At 36.3% G+C, this 12,000-nt stretch overlaps 1 protein-coding gene across 1 annotated transcript in view; it reads right to left on the reverse strand.

Moving 5' to 3' along the window:
* Window positions 1-6,976, reverse strand: part of TENM1 (teneurin transmembrane protein 1) — a 334,457-nt gene extending 327,481 nt beyond the window's left edge. Inside the window, exon 1 of the mRNA XM_034950131.4 lies at window positions 3,873-6,976. The gene's annotated coding sequence lies outside the window, so the exon portion shown is untranslated. The remainder of the gene's footprint in view (window positions 1-3,872) is intronic.
* Window positions 6,977-12,000: the final 5,024 nt, after the last annotated feature.

A 12,000-nucleotide genomic window follows, 5' to 3' on the forward strand; every position in this document is an offset into this window, starting at 1 on the left:
TCTGCACAGTTGGAACACTACCTGTATCCCCTGAAGGTGGTATGGATTGCTACTAATCTCATGGCAAAGGAAAAGGATCATCCATGTCATTAACTAATGATAATGGGTACGAGAGCCAGAAACCCCTACTCTTCAGCTCATTCAATGTAACAGCGCACTTGACCCCAGGCACAATGTATTCATGTGAGTTTCTATGCATGTGAGATTCTGTAGCCTCTTATACAATCTGCTGACTGTGAAGAAACTTGATCAAAACATCAAAGATTGCCAGAGAAGCTGTGTTTGTGCCCTTCACAACCACTGATGAAGTACCTTAACCTCGCCTTCTCTTGACACCTTGCATATGGTCATCTGTCTTCCTGACTACTACTTCATATGGCTTATTTGTAAATTCAAGCAAATGTGCTTCTGACTGGCACTGATACATCACTGATGCCAAAATATCAGAAAAGATGAAGCATAAGGACATACTTTTTGATTCAGATGGAAAATATTACAGATTTATGAGGAAGTGATGACAATAGCCATTCCATGCTATCTTCATATAATCAGTATTTTTCCATGCCTCTCTTCACCAACTTTTTTGAACTCAAAACTTATTCAAAGGAATGATTTTTTTCCCTGATCCAAAAGGTATAGTGGGTAGGTGTGGAGATAGGACTGGTTGGCTGAACAACCCAGCTCTGGCTTTTCACGTGCTGGATTTCCACTGCTTTCCAATGACCACTTACAGAGCTATAATGCACAGAATGACTATTGATGTCCCATTGATATCGATGCGATTTCCCCTGGTGGATTGAGGGCAGCACAGCATACAGCCATTAGTATCTAAAGGTTATGTATAATGGATAATAGAGGAAAATGAAATAGCAGAAAGGAATTTGCACGGGAAACAGAAGCAGCAAGTAGTTTCAGTGAAAGATTTTACTTGGGTTATACAGCAACTGCAAATGGGGATTGAAAAAAATGATGACTTACAGACTCAGCAATAGTCGAGAATGAAATGGTTTCATATTTTGAAATATAATACTTTTTTATTTCAACCACAGAAAGCCATTTAAAAATCATCTTGTATATTACAGCTCTTATGTGCCATCTTTCACCTGAATGCCTATTTATGAATTTTTACTCTATCCTTCTGAGGTGGTCACCAATATGGCACAGATGGGATAAATCAAGAGAGATTTTTACTGACTTATCCACTCACATAATGTCCAGTTCATGACAGAACCAGCAGCAAAGTTCCAGTGTTTGCCATAAACATCTTCTCATATTGAACCCACTCAAATTACTGTGCCAGCATTTAGCCTGATATTTCTGCATCTAAAAAATCTCCCAGTAAATGATTTCAACAAATATTGCTTACCAATCAACCAATCTTAGTGGCACTCACCATGGGAATAGATGACTTGGTATATCTAATTGAATTTGTAATTTAATAAGAAAAAATATCTGGTGGATTTATTCAGTAGACTGAGAAGTAAACAAGTTATAAAGTTTACTTCAGTGCTAGAAGAGCAGCAAGGCCTAGCACTCAAGAGTCAGTCTGCTCTGGCTTGAAGCTCAGCATCCTTATTTCTTAGCAAGGCACCCTCTTAATCTCAAAAGTGGCCTCTATGTGGCCTCTTAACTTTGTTGAGCCTCAGTTTCCCCATTTATAAAATACATATGTATTGATACCTATCCTTAAGGATTGTTGTGAGAATTAAATGAGCTAATACAAGGAAAGAGCTTAGCATAATTCATTTTTTTTCAACAAACTTTTACTGAAAGGGCTTACGTGTGCCAGGCACTGTTCCTGGTGCTGAGATACAGCCATGAACAAAATTGTTAATTCTGGGAACTAGTGAATTTTAATCGTGAATAATAATTATGATGGTAACAATGGTAATATTAATGATAATATTTAACATTTATAGGCTACTTACTATATTTCAGGCACTACTCCATGTGCTTTACTTATATTAACTCATTTAATTCTTATAACAATCCTATGCTATAGGTACGATTTTAAGCCTGTTTTACAGATGAGGAAATGGAGACCTGAAAAGGTTAAGTAACTTGCCCAAGGAAACATACCTAATAAGTGGCAGAGGTCTGGAAAATCTGTGTTAATAACTATTGAACTATACTGTCTTACTTCCATGCCAAATTGATATGCCATTGTTTATTCTATTAAAAAAGACAGTCCTTGAAATAACTGAAATGTTCCACTTTTGCTGATGAAATGAATAAATATACAACTGAATTAAACAAGTTTCAGAATATGTAATAAAATTTTGATATGGGAGTGGCCATAATAATAAATTTAAATAGAAAATTAGTATTAAACATGGTATAAACCTAAATAAAGAGCTTGCTATTGCTTGAGCTTGTTTATACCAAGGGTTAGGCCTTGTATCTAAAACATTATCTCTCTATATAGTAAAAGTTAATAGAAAATAACCCATATAAAAGTTTATCTCAATTGAGCAAGACCATTTTAAAGGGACTCTAATGTATTTAAACTTTTTATATTATTCCTTGTTTTTAATGATATATGAAAATCATGTTTGAGTTGTAGAACTTTCTCATCCTTCGCCTCCATTCCTTCAGCAGTATTTCTCATTACAGGTCACCACAAACCAAATAAACACACATGTTGGGTTATCCTGAAATGTCTGAGACAAAAGACACAGTTTTGATATTATAGGGTAATATAATCCATGTTAAATAGAAGCATTGTTCAAATATATTCAGCTTGTGTGATGAAAATATAAAAGAGAGAATCATGAACATCAGGGCAGGCTATGATCCTATACTGTTTACATCATCAGTGACCTCCCTACAAAATATAGCCGTTTATTTACTTACCATCCACTGGTCTACGATGCCCGCACAAACTCATTATGTGAACTTTTAGATTATTCTCATTTTAGATAAATGGGAATCAACCAAATGTACTTTATTACTTAAAGAAAGTCTAAGTCTCTTTTTATCTGCCACTCAAAATCATATTCATTGTCTCTTAGTGGGTAAATCTGCTTCAAATAGGTAACTGGGGTAAACCTGAAAATAATTTACTAGGGATATACTTGGATAGACTTTGTTTTCTACAATGACATTCTATTCCTTCTAGGAATAGTGCTGCCACAAAATACACACATTTCTTAAGTCAGTTTACATTTTAGACTGCAGAACCACTCAAGAAAGTAAATTAATATTCAGTCACAATAAAATGACATCCAGAAAAATCAATACAATTTGCTACCAAATGAGGGTGACTTTAATCAGGGTGACTCAAGAACAACAACATTTTTCCTAAAAGTGGAAAGAGCACCTTATAACTGCTCTCTGCTTTACTTTTCAAGACATAGTAACTAAACAATTTTGCAGTCATTTACCTAGTGAAATAAGAATACATTTTTTGGTCACAGTGTAAAAATCTGAATTCTTGGGAAGAAATTATGTACTGATTTTTCTGATAGCTTCCAAATAACTGGGGCTTTAATGAAATTGCTACCTGAAAATTCCATAGCAGTATTATTGTTTAACTGTAATTTAAGAAGCTATTGTAGATTGGTACTTATGACTTCTAATGGGAAAACCATAACAACCTTTTAATTGAAGGGAAAATGGTTAACTACAGTAATTGCGATCAATAAGACTGTGTTAGTAGTATAAATATTTCTTCTCAAAGAGCATTCCTTACTCTCCTCAGCAGTATTTAAGGTTAGGAAGAAAAAGAAAAGAAGAAAATCAATTTGTTATAATACTAAGCCTAGGTCCAAATGTGTACATGCCAGAATCGAGAGAAAAACCCCCCATTCCCACCACAAGCAAAACAAGACTTTGATTAAGAACAAAACTGAGGCATGACAAAAAGGACTTACCAATCACATAGGCTAGTAACAAGGCCAAAGTCACTGTGATTGCAGTGGCGCTCAATGCTGTGCACTTCCAGTTGCAGCACCTGTAAGGTTTGTTAAAGGTAAAGGCAGGTCGGGAAAAGGTGCTTCGAGGAAGAGGCCTGGGAGGGGGCGAGTACACGGTATTGGATGTCAGAGGGTAGTTCTGACTGGCTGCACTGAAGATCGCAGAGGAACCAGATCCATGTTTGAACAGGAAATGCCTGTGAAAAGGAAACACGAGTTTGGGCTATAAAAACCAAAGCCAGTTGCTACAAAAACACAAACTCCATTAATTTCAAACAATCATGCTATAGCCAAGCTCAAGAGAACTGGATGGAGCTCAGCAACATTTTCATATACCTAGGAGATAATTCTAAATTGCCCTTGTTGTTCTCTCTCTTTTCTTTGTCTTTTTTTTTTTTCTTTTTTCATCTAGACCTTTAAGAAACAGGCCTTGTGTTCCCCGATTTGCTGGCTAGTGAGTGCTAACATTCCACATTTGGTGTTACACACTACACCCTTCCCTTTCATTAAATATGATCATCAAGAGTTGATTCAAAAACAGAGATGCATCATTAGGCATTTTGATCATTAGAATGGCCTAGACACCAGTGTTTGAGATTATCCTCACTACCAAACTTTAGAGACTAGCTTCACAGTCATATTTTCATTCAACATTTTATTATAAAAATTATCAAATATACAGCCAAGTTGAAAGAATTTTATAATAAACAACCACATACTAACTAGATTCCACAGTTAGCATTTGACTGAACTCACTTTGTCACATACTTATTCATTTATCCATTCTTCTCTCCATCTGTCAGTTTTTAGTTTTTTGTTTTGTTTTGTTTCTGTTTCTGTTTGTTTGGTTTTGTTTTGAGATGGAATCTCGCTCTGTCACCAGGATGGAGTGCAATGGCGTGATCTCGGCTCACTGCAACCTCCGTCTCCCAGGTTCAAGTAATTCTTCTAACCTCAGCCTCCTGAGTAGCTGGGACTACAGTGCGCACCACCACGCCCAGCTACTTTTTGTATTTTTAGTAGAGATGGGGTTTCACCATGTCGGCCAGGATGGTATCCATCTCTTGACCTAGTGATCCGCCCGCCTAGCCTCCCAAAGTGCTGGGATTACAGGCGTGAGCCGCTGTGCCCGGCCAGTTTTTAGTTTTTTAAGCATTTTGAAGTATGTTGCATACATCAGTACACTTCCCTTCATATATTTTAACTCACATATTATTAGCTAGTTTGATAGTTTTACAAATTTTAATGTAAAATTTATGCACAATAAAATGTGCAGTTTTATGTGCACATTTGCTGAGATTTGACAAATGCTGTCACCTATGCAACCCAAACCCCTATCAAGATGTATAACTTTCCCATCAAGACAAGAAGTTCTCTTCTGTCTTTTCTAGGTAAATCCCTATTTCTATTCCCAGAGAAAACCACTATTCTGCATTTTTTTGCCACCATACATTTGTTTTGCCTCTTGTAGAACTTCATGCAAATGGAGTCATGCTACTGTCATGTTTGAATTACTAAAGAATGATTGTTGAGTGTTCATGACTATTGTAATATGGGCATTTTGTAAACAGTAGTAATGTATTCACATGGAAGGAGTTGCCAAAAACAAATAAATAAATAAATAAAATTGCATACACTTCTTTTATACTTATACAACAAATAAATAAAAGTACTTTTATACTTGCTAAGTGCCAAGTGTTGTGCTGAACACTCATTAGTATCTCTTTTGCTCTTTACTCTTATGAAATAGTCTATATTATTCTCATTGTGCATTTATAGAAATGGAGACCAAAAGAGGTTAAACAACTTGCCCAAACTCACCTAGCAAGTGAAGGACAGAGCCAGAATCAGAATCTAGGTCATTTGGGGTTCCAAAGTCCTTAATCTTTTTTTTTTTTTTTTTTTTTTTTTTGAGATGGAGTCTCGCTGTCACCCAGGCTGTAGTGCAGTGGCACGATCTCATTCACTGCACTCCAGCCTGTAACTTCCAGATCTCACTGCACTCCAGCCTGTAACTCCAGCTCACTGTAACTTCCACCTCCTGGGTTCAAGCAATTCTCCTGCCTCAGCCTCCCAAGTAGCTGAGACCACAGGCTGCCGCCCTGCCTGGCTAATTTTTTGTATTTTAATAGAGACGGGGTTTCACCATGTTGCCCAGGCTGGTCTTGAACTCCTGAGCTCAGGCAATCCGCCTACCTCAGCCTCCTAAAGTGCTAGGATTACAGGCATGAGCCACTGTGCCCGGCCAATCATTTTTTATACACTTTTTTCTTTTCTTTTTTATCTTTAATTGACATATATAACAATTGTGCATATTTATGGGGTACATATGAGACAGGAATAATATAGTGTGGTTGCAGGAGAATAAAAAAATTCCAGGCAGCAGTTTCACATGATTAGAGGCTATGGGCTATTAAGACCCTGAATAATAGGATTTGAACCAAGCTGGCTAAGACTGACTGGACCCAACGTGGTGCGGGATTTGACCTAGGTTTCACCTCGGACTTCATTATATCCTCATTAACATACTAAATCACGCAACCCACCAGCACCATGACAGTTCCAGAAATACCCATGTTTGGTGTAAAAATGGGTGGCACCACAGTTCCGATAAATCTCCACCTTTTTACAGGAATTTTCATGAATATTCTACCCCTTGAATAAACAAACCCCAAAAGGTAGCAGCTCCAAACCCCCTTGTGGGTGATTCTCTCTTGAGTACACTTATACTCCCTTTTCTTGAGTGTGTACATTTCCCTTTGCAATAAACGTCCATACTTCCACTATTTTCCAACTTGTCTTTGAGTTCATTCTTGCAACAGTGTCAAGAGCCTGGACATCAGCTGTGGCCAAGATCCCGTCAGCATTTGGGGACTTCCCCCAGCCTACCAGCATCACATAGTGTTGTTTCAATACATATACATGTAGAGTGAGCAGATCAGGATAATTAGCATATTCATCACCTTGACCAAAGTCTTTAATCTTAAGCAGTCTACCGTATTACCTGGGGCAGTAAAATAACAAAACACATTCGAGTGCTACATTTTAATGTACAACAAAAAATTTCACTAAGCATAAAGCCAACATCACCTTGTACATGTAATGTGTGCACAAATGCATAAATTACCAACATTATTTTAAGACTGACTTCTAGCTTCCATATTTAGAGAACAAAAGCATATGTATTTAAAGGGATTAAAAAAACCCTATATGAATGTTAATGGAAAATACCCACAACAGAGAATTTTGCTTCAGTATCATGAGGTTAAAAATTTTTTAAAGGACTGGGTTGCTGAGGGGAGTACAGATTCACAGGTCTTTCTGGAGGGCAATTTGGCATTATGTATCAAATGACTTTAAAAATGCCTATTCTTTGATGCAATAATTATGGCTATAGGGTTTTTTCCTCAGGAAATGATGTGTATGACAATGCATATAAGAAGCCATTCATTGCAATGTTATTTATAATAGCAAAAAATAAACATCTAAATGCCCAGTAAGTGCTATTTCATTAAGTAAATTATTTTATAAACACATAATATAGTACTACACAATCATTACAAATTGTGTGGCAAATGACTGTCTATTCACTGGGAAAAGTGTTTACAGATATTACCAAGCAAAAAAAGGCAGGCTTCAAAAGAGTATGGGCAACATTATTCAATTTTTAAAGGAAAAAAAGTACATATGTTCAAGGAAAATAATAATTTATGTTACCTTTGTATGGTAGGGGTATTTTCTGAACTTTTCTGCCTTGAGCTTGTATTGATTTTGTAACTAAGATAAAAAAAAGATTCATGAGTATTAGGGAGTGGAAAACATTTACAGGATAACACCAACCACAGGAATAGTTGGTTCCATTTAAGTTAACGTGATTTATTGAGCGCCTAGATGGGCCAGGCTCCAAGTTAGGCACTTTGTCTCCAATTTTGATCCTTATATGTCTGTGAAGCTGATACTATTATCCTAATCTTCTAGATGACTGAACTGAGACCCAAAGAGGTTTAGTAGGAGTAGAGCGGTGATAATAGTAATTATTATAATAATGTTAGTAAGAGATAACATTTGAGTGATTATTTTTGACAGGCATTGCTCTAAATACTTCACAAAGTATTATATTATTTAATCTTCATAACAACTTTATTACAGTCGATATCTCTATTTTACAGATGAGACGATCTAAGCACAGAGAGGTTAAGTCACTTTTCCATGGCCCCACAGCTAGTAATTGATTAAACTGAGTTTCAAACCCAGGCAGTCTGGCTGCAGAGCCACTGCTCTTAAACAATATACTATAACATAGTGTATTGTTTGTGATGGGAATACAGGCCTGTTGAGGCATAGAATAAGTATGCTTTGTGTTGAATTTGGCATGAGGATGATGTTTAACTGAGCCACACTATTACGTTCCTTTTCTGACTAATAACAAGAATGTGAGAATGATGGCTACAGAATCACAGAGTTGGAAGGGACCCGCAGAAATCATCTAGTAGCCCATCCCTCTCATTTTGACGTTAGGGAAACTGAGGCCAAGAGAATGAAACTTTCTTACTTAAAAATAACATAGCTAGCTAATAGGCATGGATGAAACTGAAATCTGGGGCTTCCAAAATAGTGTATTTACATTACCCCATGCTACTTGACAACCACAGTCTTCACCAGATTAGCATCAGGTTCTAATCATCTGGGTTAACTGACCTGGGCCCAACAAATACTATCTGTTCAAACAGTACTACATAATACACATCTATTCTTCTGTATGTCAAATGTTCTTCTAGTAAATTTTAAACACTGTCTTAACTATTTTGGATGAATGGGTAAGCATTACAAAGAAACTACCCTTTAGTTGATGAAAACCTAAAAGAGTTACTACTGCTTCTAAAGGCACCTAATTTATCCCCAGAAGGAAGAAACAATATAAAAATAATAATAAGATTAAGTATATTTTAATGAATAAGTGACTCTTAGTTGTCCTCTTTTCATTTGATTGTGCTGTGACTTTAAGGCTTTTAAATAAATAACCTCCTCCGCACCATAAAAAGATGAATTTCTTTTTTAATGTCTGCTTAACTCTCCCAGACTGTTTTTTTCCCCTTTGACCATTTCATTTACTAGTGAGCAAGAAGTGTAGCACTATACAGGCAGCGTAGGGATGTAGCCTCCCTACCTCCCCACTCCTGCCCTGTGGTTACTTTGGAGGTGACAAAATGTCACATATTATGGATTCGATGCAGCAACACTCTCATATGGTCCTATGGGAATGAGGTTCCTTTACTTCATGTTTGGAGATAAAATCTTCAATCTTTTGCATATTTATGAAGGAGAATAATTGGATTTTTGAGACAATGTAAGTGTTCCAATATGTTGGATATTGATTTGGTTTGGTACAATATTAAGAGGTGGAAGGAAGGAAAAAAAAAAGACAGAGAATTGTTGGCTATTATGACGGCAATTACAAGAATAATCAATATCCCTGAGCCCTGTAATTTCATCCTGGTGTACACCAAAGGATTTCCAAATGCAGTTTCATAAGTAAAATATTACAGCATAATGAATAAATTCAACGGTTGCAGCAGAACAACATTTAAACTAATTTTTATTTGAGTGGAATCCAAATCACGGTTCTCAATGAGGGTAGATAATAAAATGAGTTCATGTACTAAGGTTCTTGTTTTCTTATTAACAAACTCAGATTAAGATTCTATGCTGAAAGTGATCTATACTTTGTTGTGAACCATGAAAAAGAGCAATGCAAATGACGTGTTTTGTCATAGGCTTTGCAGTCCATTGTTGGAAAGTCAAACTAGTGCCTAAATGTGTTTTCATAGTCCCTGAAAGAAGCAGGAGCAGAAAGACAAATGCTCAGTGCTAGATGTTAGCTATGTGCTCATAAAATCAGATCATCTGTCTAAGCACATTGCTTTTCCCTGGGGACCTGAGGATATACTAAAATGTTGCTATCAATTTCATACAATTGGGTTTTTTTCCACAGAGCAAATGATAAAAATGCAGTTCAAGAGTTTATGTGTAAGTAGTACTCTTCTTTGCATCTGTTTTAATATTCAAGTTCAAATTTAGAAAGGAAAGGCAAGATATTACCAAAAGGAAATGGGCATATAAAGAAATTTAAAAAAAAATCTTCAACAATGATGAGACCCAGTGGTGGTAAATGGGAATATAATAAATGCCCCTGTAAGGATTTTAAAATCATCTATAAAAAAGGGGAAAATGTGCTCTCTATTTTTAAACCCCTCATACTACATAATTCTGAGGGTATCTGCTAGCACTAAATAATGTGATTTAATGTGGCACTTAAAATTCTATAGGAAATAGAAATCTATGACTTTCTAACAACAGATGCATAAATAACCAATGATTTTTTTCTTTTACATCTTGTAAACATTCTTATGAGACGCATATCTATACCTATATTCCCTTAGCTATAAGCATCTGACTCATTTTTGTACCCAGAAGAAGGAATTCAACTTGCTTCCAGTAGAAGCTGAGGTTGGGTTTTTAAAAACAAGAAGACTAGAAGTTAATAGGACCAAACCATATTTGGATAGCATAGTAGAATTTAGGTATTTTTTTAAAAGAACAAATTATAAAATGAATTTTTATTGTGATAAAAAGCATATGGCATAAAATTTCGCATGTTGAATTTTTTTAGCGTATAGTTCAGTAATGTTAAGTATTATTGACATGGTTATAGAACAGATCTCTGCAACTTTTACACCTTGCAAATCTGAAACACTATATCCCCATTAAACAATTATTCTTTCCATCCTCTTCCAAGCAACCACCATTCTCCTATTTGTTTCTATGATTTTGACTACTTTACATACTTCATATAAGGGGAATCATACAGTATTTGTGTTTCTGTGATTTATTTCACTTAACATAATGTCCTCCAAGTTCATCCATGTTGTAGCATTTGACAGGATTTCCCTCATTTTTAGGCCAAATAATATTCTTTTGTATGTATGTACCATATTTTGTTTATCTATTCGTCCACTGATGGACACTTAGGTTGCTTCCACCTGTTGGCTATTGTGAATAGTGCTTCTGTAAACATAGAAGGTGTGCAAATATCTCTTTGAGATCTGCTTTCATTTCTTTTGGATAAATACCTAGAAGTAGGATTGCTGGATCATACAGTAGTTCTATTTTTACTTTTCGGAGGAACTTCCATACTGTTTTCCATAGCGGTTTCTACTTTACAACGCCACCAACCGTGTACAAGGGTTCCAATTTCTCCACATCCTCACCAATACTTGTAATTTTCCTTCTTCTTCTTTTTTTTAATAGTAATGATTCTCATGGGTGTGAGGTGATATCTCATTGTGGTTTTGATTTGCATGTCTCTGATGAATAGGGATTTTGAACATCTTTTCTTTTCTTTTTTCTTTTTTTTTTTTTTGGAGACAGAGTTTTGTTCTGTCACCCAGGCTGGAGTGCAGTGGCACAATCTCGGTTCACTGCAACCTCTGCCTCCCAGGTTCAGGTGATTCTCCTGCTTCAGACTCCTGAGTAGCTGGGACTGCAGGCGCTTGCCACCATGCCCAGCTAATTTTTGTATTTTTAGTAGAGACGGGGTTTCACCATGTTGGCCAGGGTGGTCTTGAACTCCTGACCTCAAGTGATCTGCCCACCTCGGCCTCCCAAAGTGTTGGGATGACAGGCGTGAGATACCGCACCCGCCCTTGAACATCTTTTCATATGCTTTTTGGCATTTGTATATCACTTTTGCTTAAATGGCTATTCATAGGTATTTATTCTCATGCCTCCAAAAAACACAAGAAAATGCCATGCTGGGTCAGCCCCATTTTCTTCTCTAACAAGAATAATTAGAGTTGTTTTGTGGAAAAGAGTCATTACTGGCAAAGATATCAACCTCAACATCTCTACTAACAACTATATAAAGGAGAATTTCATTTTATTTGCCCTGTGATTCTTTCTTCCAAATACTAAGCCACCTCTGTCCACATATTGCTTCTAAACCTTGGATGCCAAGTGTTGATAAAAATTCTATGCTCCGTCCACATCGTTCATAATTTTAAGAGCTTTTAAATGAATTTCTGGATAC

Source organism: Pan paniscus, chromosome X (assembly GCF_029289425.2).
Source record: "Pan paniscus chromosome X, NHGRI_mPanPan1-v2.0_pri, whole genome shotgun sequence".
NCBI classification, from domain to species: domain Eukaryota; kingdom Metazoa; phylum Chordata; class Mammalia; order Primates; family Hominidae; genus Pan; species Pan paniscus.